This window comes from Paroedura picta, chromosome 4, assembly GCF_049243985.1.
Source record: "Paroedura picta isolate Pp20150507F chromosome 4, Ppicta_v3.0, whole genome shotgun sequence".
In the NCBI taxonomy this organism is placed as follows: domain Eukaryota; kingdom Metazoa; phylum Chordata; class Lepidosauria; order Squamata; family Gekkonidae; genus Paroedura; species Paroedura picta.
Window position 1 is genome coordinate 75,319,950 of NC_135372.1, and position 20,498 is coordinate 75,340,447.

The window sequence follows — 20,498 nt, forward strand, 5'->3', positions numbered from 1 at the left end:
CGTGCATAATAGGTTTATAAGACAACTTCATGTATTCATTTAGAGTTCTTTAGTTTTCACTTTTCTAGGTCCTTTTCGGTTTAAGAATATCTGTGTTTTGTTTTTCAGTGTCAGCTAAAACGTGCACGAAAAAACACAAAGCAACAAGAGTGTTCCCCTTTCCATTTATTGAAGTCACTAATTGTAAATGAATGTTAGTATCTACAGCTTTTAAATATAAAAGAAGGTATAAACGGCATAAATCTACTCCATATGCATATAATAATCTATAACCTGTAATATAAAGAAACGCATTAATTCACCCTAAAATGTATTAGAACATACAATATAACCAATAAAATTTGGTGGAGAAATCTTTCAAACAGTAATGTGGAAACTCAGAAAAAAAATGTTAATCTTCATTATCTTAGAAGTCTGACTGGTTCATGTGGTGTGGTAGGGTCTATCATGACATTGATGGATTTAGACATTTTAAATCTGTATGTGCTTAAAAGAAAAGAAAAGAAATATCTTTAGTACTTTGGTGATTTTGCATCTAGTAAACTGCAGCATTTAGCACCTGTTTAATACGCCTTTGAGCAGAATTCCCTGCATTCTCTCAAGATTTCCTAAAGGACAGATTCTCTGTAAATTATTAACTTTTATTGCCATCTTCTCCAGATTCATTTAGATTAACATTTAGCACCATTACTCTTGAGCTGACAAGCCATCAGGATCTTTTTTTTTTAATAAAAAGGAAGATGCACCATATATGTTGCTGACCTTTTGCTTATCTTGTATTTAAAACAATAGAGATCTGTAATGACATAGTGGAGTTTTGCTTGTTAATCGTGGTCTGTGCTTTCATGGACAGCTTCCTGCCTTTGATGAAATAGGCTGCTGGTAATATAAGCTCACAGTGCAGTGATCTGCCTAGGACTTTCCCCACAAATTGAATGCGCTGTAGAAAAAAAGGCATCTGATAACCTGCAAGCCACTCAAGCTGTGCTGTGTCTGTTCTGAGCCCTTGTCCACCTGTGGCATATAAGCAGTGAAAATAGCCTGCACTGAGATGAGGCTTCCCATTTTCTTTTGGGGTTGATGTGAAGAGTTGTTTTTTCCTCTACTCTAAGGAGTCTCAAGGAGGCTTACAATGGCCTTCCCTTCCTCTCCCCACAATAGTCACCTTGTGAGGTAAGTGGAGTTGAGAGAGTTCTGAAACAGGCTTCATGTGGAGGAGTGAGGAATTAAACCCGGTTCTCCAGATTAGAGTCTGTATCTTGACCACTAAACCATACTAGTAAGCAACAGAGTAGGGAGGGAATGAGCATCTCGCCTCTCAATATTATACTACTTATTGCAGCTGCAGTCTGCACTCTGCATCATTTTATGTTACATTACTAGACCAGCTGTAGTCCCAATGTGCACACATGAAGAGACTAATGCAGCTGAAGAAGGTTTCACAATGAGAAGCCAAGAGTAGAAGTGTATCTTCTTTTGACTGATTCTTTGCAGTGGTTGAAATATGGGCTCTTTTACGGAGGTTGCATTTTAGACAAAATTTGAGTTTTAGGATTATGTGATCTTTGAGTGAATTTCTTCTCTTCAACTTACAAAGTCCTAGGAAATCAATTAAGTTGATAGGGGAAAAACTTGAGCCAACAGAGCAATGAATACGACATTTATCTTGAGCCCATAAACCATGTCCAGAAGTGCTGTCAACAGACGCAAGCTGAGTGACAAAGCAAAGCTTTTGATGTCCTGAATGAAGGTAGCCTTGCGGGCCTTATTGTTTTACTAACACCGCAACACTTTTCCACAGTATGTGGTAGCATGACAAGGAGTCACAGCTTTCTTGCCATAGCCTTTGCTATGGCAGCAGCCACTTCAAACATAGCCTCATGAATAGGAGCTCATTTGACCCTTGACCAAAACCAGCTTCTAAACCGGCAGACAGAGAATCAGAGTAATTTGTATCATTTCAATTAGTTACTAGCTGCATAACAGGGAGGTCACGGCTTTTTGAGGATGATCATTGCCCATGGCAACCAAACTTCAATGTACAATCCATTTCCAAATACTTTCACTCAATAAATGTAAGTTCATAAACAAGGCTCAATTGTTGCAAGGGGACAACAAAGCTAATTATCTTGTGCTGTTACTGAATGAGCGGAAGATGACATAATTTTGTCAGCAAAATGCTTTTTATTAACAAAAAGGGGGGAAATAGTAGATAAATGGCTTTAATAATGACTGATGAATGAGTCATATTGATCTCTTACTATGTAAAAATGATGAGGAGAGGCAAGTTTATATAAGAGCACTGTTGTTGTGCTACTGAGAGCAGGCGGTTTTTGTTCCGCAGTTTGTTCTGTGCACCAAAATTCTAAAATTCTAAAATCAATGTTGCCATTGTTGGGCCAAAACAGCACACCCATATCACAGACAATGCAAAGAATTTCCAAATATAGATAGCTCCCTGATACATACAGATTGGAGTGCAAGAAACTTCAAGTTGTTTTTTTTCCCTCCTTCTCAAAGAAAGGGCAGCTTGTTCCAACGCGTAGACAATGGTGTGTCTACATTGCCTGTGAAACTCCATGAAGCCCATGCAATAATTCAAGCCTTTGATTTGAAAAATGTTTTCTATGTCTTCCTCCACATCTGCAAATACCTCCACTTTCCCTTGATGCCAGCCAAGAGTTGTTAAGAGGCGAATGTTTTCCACTTGACAAAGGAGAAGGGAGAAGAAAAAGAAAAGAAGTTAAGCACGTACATAAGTTTTGCTATTTGGCTTTTGTTTTTTGATTTAAAATAAAGGTTTCCTTCTCTCGTGTCACAATCTATTAGCAACTGGGAAACCTGGTATCACAGTTCTTTCCCCTTCACCCCTGCATTTGTAGCAGATTTGACGGTGTGTGGAAACCAACACAGGCGCTGCACTGTGACTGCGTCACCTGCAATCAGGCTATGCTGTTGCTAAGATTAATCATGACAGTAGGCAATATTTCCAACATTATTAGAAGAGAAACCTAATATTTTGGGACATCAGGGATCTCTGAGCTGGTGTCCATCAATGTGAGGACCTTCATTTTCTGCTCCTTGGATGGGTAACTTTACATATTAACCATTTGATGGGCAAGAGCTTCATGCACAGCCCAATCGTTGCAAGCATTGCTCACACTGATGAGAACATTCCAGGTGCCTAAAGTTAATCTTGGATGCCTTTTTGCTATTCACGCCAAATGGCTTTTTACATTACTGCACTTTGGGAGACATTGTCGGCTTCTTGAATCTGCCTTCCCAGCATGTTTAAGTGTGTCCCAGTTCAATCCCTTACCTCCTCATCCATTTGCTAATTTGTTTATAAATCTGCAAGCATTTGCAAGACATAAAGCCCAATATTAGTGTTTAGTTAACATCTGTCCCTTCTTCAGTATATGGCACAAAGGGGGATTTCCTTGCTTTGCCAATGATATCTCAAGTGCAAATTTAATGAGTTACACTGAAGGTGTGTTTAAATATGGAAATGTTACATTATGCAGGAGGGCAAGCACAGTGTCAGAATTAATGAAATCATGTTTTGGCTGTTTGGACAACTGGAAGAAACAATGGATGAAAAAGAAAGAGACTAAAAGATTTGCCTGCAGCCCAGTGACACCCTTAGTTTCTGCTAGTAGTTTTTAATTGCATGCATTTGAGTAATACTATAATGTTTGAGATGCAAACATGTAAAATATAGATTTAAAATAAAGGAAAAGGCATCTTCTTGAAAACCTTTTCTGTATGAATGGTGCTGCAAACGGAATGCTGGATCACATTGATCTTTGGTCTGATTCAGTATGGCATTTCTTATCATCCCTCCCAGGAGTTGACTAGTTATTTAACTTACAGGTCATTTTCCTGGTGGGTCACTGCCTTTGAGGGCCAGTGGTGGCCAGGAGCACAGCCAAGTCTCAGAGGGGTCTTGTAGCCCAGAAACTTCATCAGCCATGCCAGTTTATCTCAGCTTACCGACCATCTCCTCTTGCTTTGCTTCTAGTGGGGAGGATGATGCAGTGGGTGGGCTAATGGCCACTGTTGGCCCCAGTGAGCTGAGTGGCCCCACAGTTCTGGCTTGTAGGACAGCAGGGGCCGCTCAGCCTGACCCTCTCAGGGAAGTTTTCACTGCCCAGTCTTTTAGGGTTGTGCATTCCAGCGTGCTTCAGCCTCTTCAGCGAGCACTGATGACCGAGGTGGCCAGCACTGCAGTGCAGAAGGAAGGGGTGGTGCCAGCTGGTGTGCTGCCACCCCTCCCCTCTGTGCTGCAGTGCTGGCCACCTCGGGTGTTGGTGCTTGCTGAAGGAGCTGAAGCATGCCGGAGCACACAAGTCTATTTCTGATCCCTCAGCTGACTACTCTGCAATGAGAAGGGGGGGGGGTTTCCTCCAGCTGGTTGGAGTGATGAAGTCAAGGGCTTGGGGTTCCTGCCATTTGAATGCTACATGGGTGGTCTCACTTGAGCTCTGATGCATCAGGGTTTGCCGGTTGAAATTGAGGAGGTGTGTTTATAAAGTGCCTTAAAATTGCAGGTGACTTTGACAACAGAGTGTTCAAGGCAAGAGATATTCAGAGGTGGTTTGCCACTGTGCCTCTGTGTAGCAACCCTGGACTTCCTTGGTAATCTTCCATTCAAAGACTAACCAAGGGCAACCCTACGTAGCTTCCAAGATCTGATGAGATTGAGCTTGCTTGGGGCATCTGGGTCATGGCAAAAGAAAAGTTAAATAGGATTTTAAAATTTAATATAATTTAGTGTTTGGTAGTGTGGCAGTCCCCTCACTGGCAGTCTTCAAGCAAAGGTTGGATACACACTTTTCTTGGATGCTTTAGGAGGCTTTGGGCTGATCCTGCGTTGAGCAGGGGGTTGGACTAGATGGCCAGTATGGCCCCTTCCAACTCTATGATTCTATGATTCTATGATTCTATGATTCTATGATTCTATGATTCTATGATTCTATGATTCTATGATTCTATGATTCTATGATTCTATGATTCTATGATTCTATGATTCTATGATTCTATGTCAGTTGGGCTGTCTTCATGATTTAGACCTCCATTGATAAGGAGGGGTCCAAAATCATGCTCAGACTCTTGGCAGTAGGCTCTGGTGTTAACTTTACCATGTCAAATATGGGGAGCTGTATCACCTGTCTCTTCACATGTTGACCTAGCCAGAGAACCTCTATCTTAGTTGGATTCACCTTCAGCTGCTGCATTTGAGCCAATCCGCCATGGCCTCCAGATACCTGCCAGATTGTCCTAGGTGTTGACAGATGATCATCCAGCTAGCAGAAGTAGCTGGGTGTCAACAGCATGCTGATGACAACTCAGCCCAAAGCTGAGCCCAAAGCACATATAGATATTAAATAGCACTAGAGAAAGTATGACTCCCTGAAGGACCCCACAATTTATGGCCCTACACTAGGACATACTTCCCCCTACTGCCACCCCTTTGCCCATGACTATGGAGAATGGACTCCAGCCATTTCAAGGCTGTATTTCTAACCCCTATGTTGGCTAGGTGGTGGACCAAAGGTTTATGGTTGACCATATTGAATGCTGTTCTCAGACCTAAAAGAACCATCACCACCAATGTGCCTAGATCCAGCTTTCTTTGGAGAACATCTATTAGGGCAGCGGTCCCCAAACTTTTTGTGGTCAAGGACCGCCTCCGGGGGTGGGGGAGAGCCGGTGGCCCAGGCGCCGCGCATGTGCGGCAGCTGTGCACAAACCTGCACACGCAGATTTTCACTAACACGGGGCACTAATGTGCATGCGCAGAGTTGCTGCACATGCACATTTTTGCCAGCATGTTTGCATCACTGGCATGCCGGCGGCCGTGCCTGCCTCTTCCTAGCTGGGCCACGAGCGGGCCACGAGCTAGCTGGGCCACGAACGAAGCAGCCACTTTGGCGGCTGCGAGCGAAGCAACCTCTTTGGCAGCTACGAGTGTAGCGGGCCGGCAAGCTTCTCACTGCGGGGGAGGGAGGCAGGTGTGGCCACCGGCAGCTCGGTACCATGGTCTTTGTGGCCCGGTACTGGGCCACGGACCAGGGGTGGATGACCCCCGTATTAGGGCAATCAGAGCAGTCTCCACCCCATGGCCAGGTTGGAAACCAGATTGGAAAGGGTCAAGTGTCCCTAAATGGTTGTTGAGGCCATAGTGGGCCTGAGAGTTTGGTTTTAGGATTTTGTGTAATTGATGTACATTCAGTCTTTTCACTGTTCTAGTTTATGAGCATTGAGGAGAATAACATATGCCAATAATAAATCCTAGAACAAAAGTAAGAATTATTCTTTGGATTGTTCAGAGGGGTATACCACCACAGCTTTAGTTGGATTATTAAAGTCTTTTTTTGAGCCCTGCATAATTATATCTCTATAGCATAACCACAACCTAAAACCCATTATTTTGGGTAAGAAATTTAGAAATTGCTCAGCATTTTAAAATGCAGGCTGGGGAGTAGAAGGAGCTACTCCTATGCCTTTAAAATTTATTTCATTTACATATTGTAATATTTTCTGTTCTTTTCAAAGACAACTGATTTAAAATAAAGTTCTTACAATACGACATTTTAATGATCATTGGCTGGTACAATCAGAAGACTAGTACCTGTACAGATTATACTTGAAGGGACTGATAATTCTTTCTTGTAGTTTAGTGGTTAGTAGTTTAGTGGTTAATATGTTAAAACAGTTCAAGAGACTTTTGGTTTCCAGGTGCCAGTTTGAAGTAAAGTACTCTCCCCCTACAGGTGGGGGTAACTTCTTAACATCAAGCTGAGGGTGTAGCTCAGGGGTCTTCCGCACTCATTCAAAATAGCACAATGGTTACAAATTGAAATCGCTACTGTTTTGCTGTTATGCACAACGTCGTTGACAATCTGCAACACTCCTGAAACTGATCCGCAAAAAGCGCTTTGTTGTAGCGCTTTCAGGGAAATCCCAAAAAGTGGATTCACCCTCCAGAAAGCGCTACACTCTTGCAACCAATCTGCAACATTAGCAGGAAAGTTCTGCGCGTTACCATTGTTGCGGTTTCTGCAAAGTCCCTCCCCCTAGCTCTCTCCTCTGATCTTCTGGCGAAGCGATCGCCATTTTTTTTTCTCGGAGCGAGTGGAGATCAACACACCGGCGAGCCTTCATTTACCCAGCGAGGCTTCCCTGGCTGCAGTCCCTCCCCAGAGCTGTTTTAAGTCACCACGCACGAAGCAACACACAGCCCCGATTGCTGGTTTATTTTCCCTTTATTTTTCACTGTATTTTCGGCCGAAAATCACGCCCGTGCGTGGGGGGGGTTATTTTTTTTCACTCAGGGGGAGCTTGGCAATGATGAAATGGAAGCTCAAACACCACCTGCTAGCTAGATGGGTCTCTCCGTTGCAACGAATCAACGCAGATTCGTGGCAACGTGTGTGTGTTTTTTTTAAAAACCTTCCTTAATTGAAAGGGACTTTTCGGGAGCATGAAAATGGCCGCCCATTGGCTGCTTGACAGCCAGGGGCGGGACAAAGCTCGGCAATATCGCTTCCTGGCTAGCGATTTTTGCTGAGACCAGAAACCTGTGGGAAACGATAGAAATGCAACTGGATTCCACTACAAAGGCAGGTATGCATAACAATGAATTCCCTCAGCTTAGCCTGGAACTAGCAGCTGTATCTCCAACAGGAGTATGGATGTGTGAAAATATGGATCAGGAGAAGATAGTTCTGATTCCTTATGTGAGGCAGGGCAGATTGGCCCAAGGACAAAGGTTAACGTGTTAGAAACCAGTATGACTTGTTTCATACTTCATACTTTGGTTGAATTGAATACCTTGCATAGCCTCAATAAATTGTTGCCCAGTCTGGGGTCAGGCAGCAATATTCTTTCATGGCATACTGCTGATTCACAATGTATATCACAGATGATACTTGTCTTTCTGTTTTGAGACACGGATATCAGTGAAGGATGCTATTTACAAATGTGAACATTAACAATTGGACAAAAGAAAAGGAGGAAGACACTCGAAGTCCTAATTCAAATATATTTGCTTAGACTGTTCTTTGCAGTGATGTTGATAATGAAATCACACATATGGAACACTATCTTGAAATTAGAACCCAGCATTCTTTTGTAGGACATTAAATTATAACACTCTGTTTCATGCTACGAAGGGCTTTCCCTTGGAAAATTTTTATATGACAATGACCTAAATTTATTTAATTGTGCTCTGTACCATTTTTCCCTGTATGAAAACAAATTAAAAATGAAGGGGAAGATGGAAATTCTGGATTTTTCCTCCCTCCAAGTGCCTTTCATTTCTCCTGGCTACTAATCCCACTAGTCCTATCCATCATCATTGCTGCTTTGAGAACTAATTCATTTATCACATTGCTCTAACATTGTCACCTAGAGCTTTGGATACATAGACCCAATTTTGTGGATTTGGTCTTTCATGTGGCCTCTTCCCTGCTGGCACCCACTCAATCATTCCTTTTGCCATCTGAACTTCTTCTAAGCGACCCATATGTCATACACTTCTATACCACCTGGTGGTTGTGCCTTCAGTGCCTATTCTGAGCTTTGCCTCTTGCTCCTTTGTTTGTTCTTATATATGTTCAATACAATTAGATGCTGTGCAATTCAAGGGTGTAAAATGACTGCATTCAAATGAAACCAGTTCCTTCATGAGGAAGAATGTCATGAATATACTTAATTTTAACATTTCAGCCCATTCACAAAATACTTGATTATTCTCTTACAATTTGAGCATTTTGATTCACAACAATTTCTGAGTGTATTGTCCAGTTCTGTACCCCCGGCTCCAAGAGATCCCCTGTGTAGTCTACAGTCTTATACATACTTAGGAAACAAGCCCTATACACACTTCCCTTTTCCCAACTAGGGCTGTGTCAATGCCACTGGCTCTAACAGGTGATAGAATGCAGTGTTTTCTGGATTTAGTGTCCATGGCCGAATGGCTAGTCTTTGCACTAGCCCAGCCAGATTTCTCTCCTAGTATAACTACCATAACATAGAATTTAATATTAATTTTATGAATGTTTTTATTAATATGATGCTGAATAAATATGCATTGGCAGATTCTGTTGCTTTACTTTTCCAGTACTTTAGGATAAAATTTACTTTTATGAAATCCTTTTTTTACTGTAGCCTTTTTGCAAAAAAGTTACCATGGTGCAGCAGTTTGCCTCATAGAGGTGCCATTTTCTTTATTCCACTGCAAACTTCTTTAAGAATGGCATGGATAAAAATGGCTCAGTCTGTGCAATGAACACACAACAGTTTGCCCTATGTGGGAAGAGGACATGGGACATGGAGTGCAGATGGCAGGAGACAGGCAAAGTGTGTTACAAGAATCTTTACAAGAAGGTTGTTTCCTGCATACAACCAGCCCTTTGTCTGGAACATAACTGCTTTCCAATGTTCCTTTACTGTCCCTTCTGCTAGATACTGCTCCATTACCATTAATATTCCTTGCTGCAAGGTAGAATAATCTCTGGCACATTCCTGTTAACTGCCTTTTGCTCTCTGACCATTAGTCCCATATAACTCTTGATATGTTAAGTAGCACCGGCTAGCATTAACCTTATTACTACAGATGTTTTGTGCAATCCTGGGGTCCTGAGGGATCATAGAGATATCTCACTAATGGAAAAGTCACTTTCTATCTAAAATTAATTTTGCTACTTCTGACCTTTAAGTTTGAAATGGCCTCTTTCAGAATTTAACAACAATTTTTGTTACTTTGTTTTATCTTTTTGTTCCCCTCTATGTGGGTTCCTCACAGCAGTGTGAGATGTTATTGCTAAAAGATGTTATTGGGCTAAAACATCGGCATTTCCTAATTACAACTTTAATATTATTGTTAGGATAGAGGCCAGCAAAGCTAATATGTATTCTATTATTTGTGCATTTAAGAACAATCACTTTTACTCCTTTATTATGGGGATGATACAGCACTTAAAAAGTCTGAGCACCACCAACATTCAGATTTACAAATTGTCAATATTTGTGTTTTTAAAATTGTTGTCATTACTCCCACCAACCACTACCACAGTCTTTATCATATCAGTAAATAAGCCATGGCAACAACACAATAATTCCCTCAAATTAAAGCTTGATTTTTCATAAAGGAAAGTAAAATACATGTTTAAAATGTTTGCAGGTTCTGAGCCATTCTTCTTCCTAAAAACATGGAGAAAATTCCATAATCCTAAACCATAAAATAATCTGTTTTTGTTTTATACTAACTACTGGGTTAGCATTGGGACGATCAACCCACAAGTGGGAATTGCTGAGAAGAACCTTTGTTTTTTCATGACTCAGAAAATTTCCTTCTAAAAATTGCAGCTTTCCTTATTAAAGTTGAAAGCTGTATAAAACTCTTACAGCCTAGTCAATGGTCAGCCTTCAAAGTTGCCCTCCCTTACCTTTCCTCCTACCATCTTTGTCTATTCTCTACTAAGAAAAAGATGTTTCTTTCAGCAAAATGAGCTTTTTTTGCCTACTGAGTCTCAGGAAGGAACTTCAAAGGGGGTTGCTTCTTGCACAGTGATGCAGATTTCCAGCCTGACTTTCTGAAATTCCAGCGCTTCACTATGGTGAGATAGATCAAGATGGGTAGCCGTGTTAGTCTAGAGCAGAAGAAGAGCAAGAGTATAGTAGCACCTTGAAGTCTAACAAAATTTGTGGCACAAAAGTCCATATCCTGCCACAAATTGTGTTAGTACTTAAGGTGCTACTGAACTCTTGCTCTTTTCTGTGGTAGCTAAATTCCTCGATGGAATTTTAAAGTGCACATTAAAAGAGTAATGGCTAACAAGCAGTCTATTACACATGGATTCCTGTAGATCAGGGGTGGCCAAGCTGTGGATCTCCAGATGTCCATGGACTACATTGACATGCTGGCAGGGGTTTATGGTAGTTGCAGTCCATAGACATCCGAAGTGCCACAGTTTGGCCACCCCTTCTATAGATAGGCTGAGAAGGTTAACTGGGATAACTTTTCCAGTGCCTCTACTTAGGAAGAAGTCTTGATTCTCATTATACAATAATGAAAGGCACAGGAGGTCTGATGTTAAAGTGAGGCCAGAAGCTGTTTCAATTATAGCAGGGTTCAGCTATCCCAACACTGATATTCAGGATATTTCACAGCTCAGTTACTCATGATCATTTTATCTTATGAAGCTTAGTTAACTCATAGAGAATCAGGTCAGTGGTCCATCTAGGGCTGAATCTGTATGGAGCTTTTATTCCAATCCCAGGTTGATTCAATCCCTGCCTTCTACGCTGAATATAATTTCCATTTTGATTTTGGGCGATTTACATTTTTAATCTGCAACAAGCATGACTGATCCCAAGTGACTCTACCTTTCCCCTGTGATATGCTGGAGTGGATATAACTCTCGATATTTGAAAAATCGGCATGAGTAAGCATGCAGCTGTCTGCTTTTCCCAAAATAACTTGCTGCCGAGCTTCCAACGCTGTAGAAAAGCCCTGATTGGCCAGGGCATCAGTACCTGGTTCTCAGTTTGCAAGGATTCCCTTAAAGGGGAAGCCCTAACTTTTCTCAGCAGAATTTCCAGAAGCCCTAACACTTCTCAGCTGAGATTTTCCTCTTGGATTTATTCCCCCTCCTCTGCTCAATATGGGACCTTTTGCATTCAAGGCAGGTGCTCTGTCAAGGAGCCACAACCCTTTCCTTAATTGAAAAGTCCAAGGCATGTCTCTCTGGGTTTGTAAAGGCACAACACTTGTTCCTGTACTGAACCACAACCTGCTGTCCAAAACTGAGCAACTTTGTAGTATATACCATATTTGCCGGTATATAAGACGACTGGGCGTATAAGACGACCCCCCAACATTTCCACTCAAAATATAGAGTTTGTTATATTACATTACAGTACTATGGACCACAATGTCTATCCCAACTGAAGTGCACCTGGCGTATAGGACGACCCCCCCACTTGGAGGCATGATTTTCAGGGGGGGAAAGTAGTCTTATACACCAGCAAATACTGTAGTTATGTAGAGCAGTGGTCCCCAACCCCCAGGCCGCGGCCCACTGCCGGGCCATGAAGGCCTTGGTGCCGGGCCGCAGCTCCCTCTTCCCGCCCCCCCACAGCAAGAAGCTCACCAAGCCACGAGCAAATCGGCCGCCGAAGCAGCCGATTAGCTTACGGCCCAGGAGTGGGGGGAAGGGAAGCTTGCCAGGCCACTTTGGCGGCCAATATGCTGGTGGCCTGGAGGGGCGGGGAGAGGGAGCTGCGGGTTTGCGTCTGGCGGGGGCGCAAATGCGCATGTGTGGCATTTTTGCGTGTGCGTGCATGCACAGCGCTGCTGTGCGTGCGCATTTGCGCCCCCGCTGGACGCAAACGCTCATGCGCGGCAAGTTCGCACTTGCGTGTTTGCGCTGGGGCTGCCGCATGTGCACGGGGCCCCGGGCCGCCCTCTCCCCCCACTCAGAAACAGCGGTCCGTGGCAGCTGTAAGGTTGCGGACCGCTGATGCAGAGTATGAACTATACTGTATATAATCCACCACTTTATTATTATTACTATTATTATTATTATTATTATTATTATTATTATTATTATTATTATTATTATTATTATTATTTAGATTTATTTCCCGCCACTCCCCATAGGCTCGTGGCGGGTTGCAATAGTCCTATCCCCATTAAAATTCCCATTACAAGACTTTAAAAACAATCACAACATGGCGGAAGCTCTCATTATTCCTATCCCCTGCTATCAGAGCGGCAGGGAGGGTGGAGAGGAGATCTAACTTACTAGGTCCGGGGGGGGAGAATGCTGGCACTCATTCGCTGACCCCGGCCTCAACCAAAAACCTGGCGGAAGAGCTCTGTCTTGCAGGCCTTGCGGAAAGCTGGTAAGTCCTGCAGGGCCTGCAGCTCACTCGGGAGTTCATTCCACCAGGTAGGGGCCAGGACCGAAAAGGCCCCGGCCCTGGTCGAGGCCAGGCGTGCTTCTCTAGGGCCAGGAACGATCAGGAGATTCTCCCCCGCTGAGCGTAAAGCCCTGCAGGGGATATAGGGCGGCAGGCGGTCCCTCAGGTATGTGGGTCCCAACCCGCGTATAGCCTTAAAGGTCAAAACCAGAACCTTGAACCTGATACAGGGAGCAATTGGCAACCAATGCGGCTGTCTCAGTACAGGCTGCATATGGGCCCTCCAAGGTGTACCAGTGAAGACCCGAGCAGCTGCGTTTTGCACTAGCTGGAGTTTCTGGATCAGAGATAAGGGTAGGCCGGCATAGAGCAAGTTACAGAAATCTATTCTGGAGGTGACTGTCACATGGATCACTGTAGCCAAGTGGTCAGGGGACAGGTAGGGCGCTAGTAGTCGGGCCTGGTGAAGATAGAAAAACGCCTGACCCGCTACTCTCTTGACCTTAGCCTCCATAGTCAGGGAGGTATTGATGGTCACCCCCAGATTCCTGGCCTGGGGTGCGATGGTAAGTTGCGCTCCTGCCAGGGTGGGTAAGCGCGCTGCCTGGTCCTGCCCTCTGCCTCCCAGCCACAGGACCTCCGTCTTGGAGGGGTTGAGTTTCAGGCGACTCTGCTCGAACCATTCAGTCACTGTTTCCAAACATCTGGCGAATGGTTCCAGGGGGGGCAAGACTTTATCCGCAAAATGGCTCGCAAGTGCCTCGCAGCCAAGTGCCAATTGTCTAATATTTTGGTTCCCCTCAAGGGCGGTGAGTGATCTAACTACCCTGAATAATTGGGCCGGGCGAGAACTTGCGGATGCGATTTCCATGGCAAAAAACTCTCATTTAGCAACTTTCACTGCCATCTCATAAGCCCTCATAAGCGTGCGATAAGATGTTCTTGTAATCTCATCACGAGTCTTCCACCACACTCGCTCTAGTCGTCTCACTTCCCTTTTCTTCTCCCAGAGTCCCCTGGTATACCAGGGGGCCCATTTGAATCGAGGGCAGAGAGGATGTTTGGGGGCGATCTCATCTATAGCAGCCGTCAGGCGGGACTGCCAGTCCTCCACCAAGGCTGCTAGTGAGTCGCCAGGAGGCATCGGGCCCTGCAGAGCATTCCAGAATCCAATCGGATCCATAAGTCTCCGCGGGCGGGCAAATATCCACCCGCCGCCCAACTGGGGAGGGGGTGTATCCTGAGCCGAGCCCGGTTGTCTCCTGGCTCCTGCAACCAGCTCCGGGACTCCAGCCGCTCTCAGGCCGCTCTCCTCCTCCGCCGCCGCCGCCAGTTTGTCGCCGCGTCCGTTCGGGGGGCCAAGTAAACTCTGAGGACAGGTAGGGAGCAGGTCTTCTCACCAGTGGGCTTGTGGTTTCCTCATGCCGTTTTTTCTGCCCGTTCAGCCACAATGTTGCCGGGGGGCGCGCTGGGGGACTCTCAGGAATGGCGGAGAGTGTGTGATCCACAGGAGGGGGGGAGCGGTCTTCCACGGGGACCTCTATCCCAACAACCCCCGTCCTGGTTCGGCCCAACTTGCCCTGTGGCTCATGCTGGTCCCCTTCTCCCAGCCAAGGTGTTTTCCACTGGGGAGGCCTCCGACGCGAGCCCGGTGTGGAGTTAAGCAAGCTAGGCCACTGTGATCGTCCCTCTCGCTGCTGTTTTTGCCGCTGCTCTACAGTCTGTGCCCAGGCCGTTTTTGCGGAAAAGAGGTAGGGGGAAACATAAGCTAGTCCCCAACCCCCAGCAATTGCATGGGGGAGAGTGCCTTGCTGTTTTTTGGCACTCATAATCCTAGCTCCAGGCGGAGCCTTAAGCCCCGGCGTCCGGCGCGGCCGCCATGTTTTCCATCATTTAACCACCAATAAGATCACACTATTTCACCTCTAAAAACCATTAATTTCCTATGCTTTTTAATAATTAAAAATAATTTAATAATTGCTTGCATGAAGTTATCTCCTTACAGCTGGTTCATTGTCTGGGTTTGTCATTGTAGGAAGTGTTATGTAGCAACTCACCTTTGGTCAGTTGTTGTCTTGGACTGAGGGCAGCACTGGATCCAAGTCACATAAGTTTAAAACAATGTAGTTACTCTTTCTGCACACTTCCTCAGAATGGGTTCCATTGTCTGAGGAAGAGTGCATGCACACAAAAGCTCATGCCTTGAATAAATCTTTGCTGGTCTTAAAGGTGCTATTGGACTCAAATTTTGTTGTGCTACTTCAGACCAACATGACTACCCACTTGAATCCTCCTAGGAAATACTCAACTGAATTCTCTCCTCTGCTCCTTTTAACTGAGGCTCAAGGTGAATTACATAGTTTAAAATCTTAGAATAATATATACAACACACAATGGAATGTAATTGGATTACACAATTAGAGAATGCATTCTCTATCCAATATAACTGGATCACAGAGTATGCACTAGAAAACTATATATGTATGTATGTATGTATGTATGTATGTATGTATGTATGTATGTATGTATGTATGTATGTATGTATGTATGTATATACACAAAATAAAAGTGGAGGACAAAATGAAGAATAATATAATAAAACCCAGTAAATTATGTACAATGAACAATACAATGGAAACTGCCTAATTTTTAAAGGCATTTTTAATGACATTACTGTTTCCTTTACAAAAATACCCTTCGCTTTTCTGTTACAGTGAACCCACTGTGATCCAATACATTCTGCTTTGACACAATTTCTGCTTTTCTGTATTTTTACCATGACTAAGTCAAGCCTAACAGTGATTTACTATTTACATACCTCTTCCTCATATTAAAACATCCCTAGTTATTTCTTTTCATCTTTTGGTTATCAGTCTACTGTGGAATTAAAGGTACCATGATAACCTCTTTCTTTGCTACAGGAATGTTTAGCTATTTTCTCACATTAACTTTTCTTAATCACTCTTGCTAGATTCATTTTGAAACTGCAAGTTGATGGTCAGATTCAATTTTGCTTTCGCAAAGATGTTAGTCTTTGACCAAGAATCCTTCTCTTATTGTCACACAATTAGACTCTTTGTATGGAGCAGCTTTTACAATGGCTTCTACCATGAGCATTCTAATTGTGGCCATTCCATGACCATGTGTGCACAGCTATTGTAGGCTGCCTTAATCTTTAATATAGGTGCTAGTAGTTCTTCAGAAGTGATACAATAAAGGTTGCTTTTTGTTCTGTTATTGTTATTGTTATTGTTATTGTTATTGTTATTGTTATTGTTATTGTTATTGTTATTGTTATTGTTATTGTTATTGTTATCGTTATCGTTATCGTTATCGTTATCGTTATCGTTATCGTTATCGTTATCGTTATCGTTATCGTTATCGTTATCGTTATCGTTATCCCACCGCTCCCATAACTGGCTAACGGAGGTTAACAAATAACAAAATCCATACAGTTTAAATTTCCCCATAAACAATTAAAACAGTTTATAACATATAACAATAACAAATAGCAAATGGCGGTGACCTAATATAATCATCTCCCCTGCTCCGGGCATCAATGAGTGTAGATGAATAATAACTGAAGCATGACAAAAGATGGAATGAATCCAGCTGGGAGGTGAAATTAGGCCTCACCACAGTCTAGCACTCCAGTTCAAAAGGGCCTTAAGAGGGGAGGGAACTGATAAAAAAACCCTGGGGGCTCCTTTCTGGCCTCAACCAAATGCCTGATGGAAGAGCTCCATTTTGCAGGCCCTGCGGAACTCAGAGAATCCCGACAGGGCCCGCAGCTCATCCAGGAGCTCATTACAACAGGTAGGGGCCAAGATTGAAAAGGCCCTGGCCCTGGTTGAGGCCAGGTGGGCCTCCCAAGGCCCTGGGACCTTCAGCAGATTCATACCCACAGAGCAAAGTGCTCTGTGGGGAACATAAGGAGCCAGGCGGTCCCAAAGGTAAGCAGGGCCCAAGGTGCGTAAAGCCTGAAAGGTCAAAACCAGAACCTTGAACTTGATCCAGAAGCAAATTGGCAGCCAATGAAGAGGCCTTCAGTTACCTTCAATTACCTCAAAGAGGCCTTCAATTACCTTCCCTTTCTTCTCCCCAAAACAGACACCCAGCGAGGTGGGTGAGGCTGAGAGAATCTTGATATTACTACTTAGTCAGAACAGCTTTATCAGTGCTGTGGTGAGCATGAAATTCTTAGAATTCCTTCTTATATACATCTGTATTAGTAAGAACCTCTTATGACTGCATATCTCTACTTGAATTTTAGAAATGCACATCTGGAAAGAGAATGGCTGTAAGCTTGCACCTGGAAGCATGGCTGCTTCTCTTTTTTGAACACATGTAGGGGAAATATATGGTTGGTCAGCAGGAACCTATTTCAGTTCTACTAACCCCTTAGATACACAGTCATGTTAAGTTTCTTCTCTGTGCAATACTCACAACCTATTTCTAACAAGTGCCCATCTAGATTTTCCACTGGCTTCGGAAGTTCCAAACAAACTATTTTAGGGCATTTCTATTGGAAAAGTTCATTTCTAAATCCTTCCTTCTATACATTTCTATTTTCTCAACATTTGACATGAGATATAACAAATATGATATTTTGCAAAGCAGGACATTTGGAAGAATGCAGGATGGAGGAAAAACTTCACATGTCAGAATTCCTTTTATCCAACTATTAAAAGTACAGGACATCATTTGAATTTGATCATCCTACACTCAGTTGTATGAATCTTTCTATGGAAGTAAATTAAGTTTGGTGGGTTTTATTGTCTAGTAAGGATTGCAGCTCTAGACAATTTAGACATAATTTCCTACAGGCACCTTACCATCTAATGGCCATTAATTATACGTGTTGAGTAACTAGATCTCCAAATTCTTCTTTTGTAATATTTATCACAGTCTTCCTTCAAGGAACTCAGTTGTGCACTTAGATATCATTATTCCATTTCCGCCCCACATAACCTTATGAGTCAGCCAGAAACATCAGCCAATGAAATTCATGGTCCATGGAGGGATTCAAACTCAGCAGTAAGCCACCCTGACTTTCTTCAGTATCGATTTAGATATCTGTTTTGTTAGTTAGGAACTATATAAAGTGGTATTCTAATTAACACTATCAGACTTGCCAATTGCTTACCTCAAAAATTATTTTTGACAGCATGTGCTTTGGTGTGGTACCTATGTGGCAGCATTTTTAAAATCTACCTTGAAATTAACTGACATGAAATTTAATTTTTGCAAACAGTGTTGTGTCCTCACAAATGGAAGTCACAACATAGGGTATATCCTGAAAAAAGTCACAAAAATAAATTTTATTGATGATCAAATCTCTTTAACTCACATTATCATGTTTGAAAATGTTATACCAAAAATTCTGTCATGTTCTCTGCCACAGCAAACAAAGGACAGTAATATGGACTTGGAGGCAGCAGAAAGCCTGGAGCTATTAGCATGTCATTGTCAATACAGAAATCAAAAAATACAAAAGGGAAGCCTTTCTGGAGAACAGAGACCTCTAGACATGAGTCAGGCAATAAAAATGCCTCAACACATTTAAAAAGCTCTTTGTCACAGTCCAAAAAAACAACATTTTTAGTGTTTTCCCTTTTGCTTTACATCCCGCTATTGCAAGTATATGGCTAATTATGATCTGAATGATATCTATTATTCCTGTGTGCTCCTAGACGAAGCCGGATATGTTCCAAATAAGGCTGCTACCATATTATAGTGTGCAGTGAAATCAAAAGAATAAGATAATTATGTTTTAAGGGCTAATGGTATTCACTCCCACTCAGTTTGACTCACCAGACAAAAGCTCCAGTGTTGCCTATTCTAGGCAGCTGTGCTGAATAATAAAGATTTGGAGTCCTTTGTAGGAAGGAGAAAAAATAAGTCTTTGTCAACTTTGTACTTGGGATATTCTACCATACGCCCATTTGTAATAGTAAAGACATTTGGAGTTGCAACAGGCTAAGGAAAGTTTGCACAGATAAACAGAGTTATTCTAAATTTTGTGCCTACTAAGAACTGACTCACAAAGTGCCATTGCATTTCATTTGAAACTGCATGTGCAAATCACCTCTTCATTAAGTAGGTCCATTGTGTTTTTGAACTTTACTTAGTCATATGAAAATGCTAATGCTGAAAAGAAAACCATAAGGGTTTTTGTCACCATCCTCTGCTGTTTAAACCAAAGAAGGCTCATAGAGCAAACTGGGAGCCATCTTACCTTCATACTGTGTAATTCTTGGAAGGCACCATCACTGAGTTAATGGAATTTACAACGAAACATGCTGAGGGTTTGTTCCCATCTTGTTCCTTAACACTGTCATTTCTGTTTTAAAAACAACAAAATGACCAGAATACATCAATAACTTGCTTTGTCACTCTATTCTATTTCAAAATATGGCAATATTAATGTCACATTTGAATATTATATTTGGTTCCTTATCTTGTGGGAAAATCATAACATAACATTTGTTATACTTATTACAGTGTAGAATGTTTCCAGTTCTAGCAGTGGGCCTTTGTTGTTTTTATTCTTTTACAGATAGTACTAGATGATAAGTTTGATATTTTAGCATTTGTGATACTTATTTTGGCTGATTTGCAATACATGACTTACATCACCTATAGAATTTGGTGAGTCAACATGCACAAAAGCACAGCTGCTATCTGGTTGGTGTTCTGAGTGCTTTTTAGTGGTGATAAGTTGTAGGCTCATGAAGAAGTTTTAGGCATCGTGGGATGATTAGGAAGTCCTCCCTTCTTCATTGTGCAATGCTGTTGCACGGTTATCCAGTTCTGACTTTCAGCTGTTTAGTGCTATAGCACAAGTTACAAGACTGCTAAGAGTTGGGGAAAACTGAAAGTTGCTTATACAGTCCTAAACCTGAGCATAGGGAGGATATTTTGTATCTCTTCCTCCTTGTGCCATAATTTGCATAGGTATTTCTTTTGATGTTCATATATTTCTGTGCAAAGCCTTATTCTAATTGTTCCTAACAGAATATGGGTTGATAATTAAGTCTCAGTTGCTTGTCTTTAGCCACTCTGACTTACGAAGTGTCAGCAGCTTGGCAGTTTTCCTACTCAGTGAAGGAACCTTTTATTTGAATAGACCTGCTTGCCAACTGTGTTTGCTCTACCAGCTGCTTTTTGAAAACCTGTAATTCTAAGAGATTCATGGCCAAAGAAAATATCCATACCCAGTAGAATCTGGTGATTTCTCTTACATTATTCACTGGTTTTAAAATTTCAAGTTAGTAGAATTCTGAAAATGAACTTGATAGCATTACCTGTCAAGTTTTAGCTAAAACTCTAAGGTCCATTCCGCACAAGTTTAATGTAGCAGGAGTGTGGCAAATTGTAATCGCTACTAAAATGCAGTTATGCACAACATCGTACACAATCTGCCACACTCCTGAAACAGTCCTGCTAGAAGCGCTTCGTTGTAGCGCTTCCAGGGATTCCAAGTGGATTCACCTTCTGGAAAGCGCTACACTCTTGCAACCAATCTGCAACACTAGTGAAAAAGACCTGTGCGTTAACATCGT

At 42.6% G+C, this 20,498-nt stretch overlaps 1 long non-coding RNA gene across 3 annotated transcripts in view; it reads right to left on the reverse strand.

Annotated features, from left to right (window-relative positions):
* Window positions 1-240: 240 nt before the first annotated feature.
* The window catches only part of LOC143835583 (uncharacterized), a 43,424-nt gene continuing 23,166 nt past the window's right edge, over window positions 241-20,498 (reverse strand). For all 3 annotated transcript variants that reach the window (XR_013230233.1, XR_013230231.1, XR_013230232.1), the window contains exons 3-4: window positions 19,172-19,276; window positions 241-2,706 (exon numbers count right to left, since the gene is read on the reverse strand). This is a non-coding gene — a long non-coding RNA (uncharacterized LOC143835583). The remainder of the gene's footprint in view (window positions 2,707-19,171; window positions 19,277-20,498) is intronic.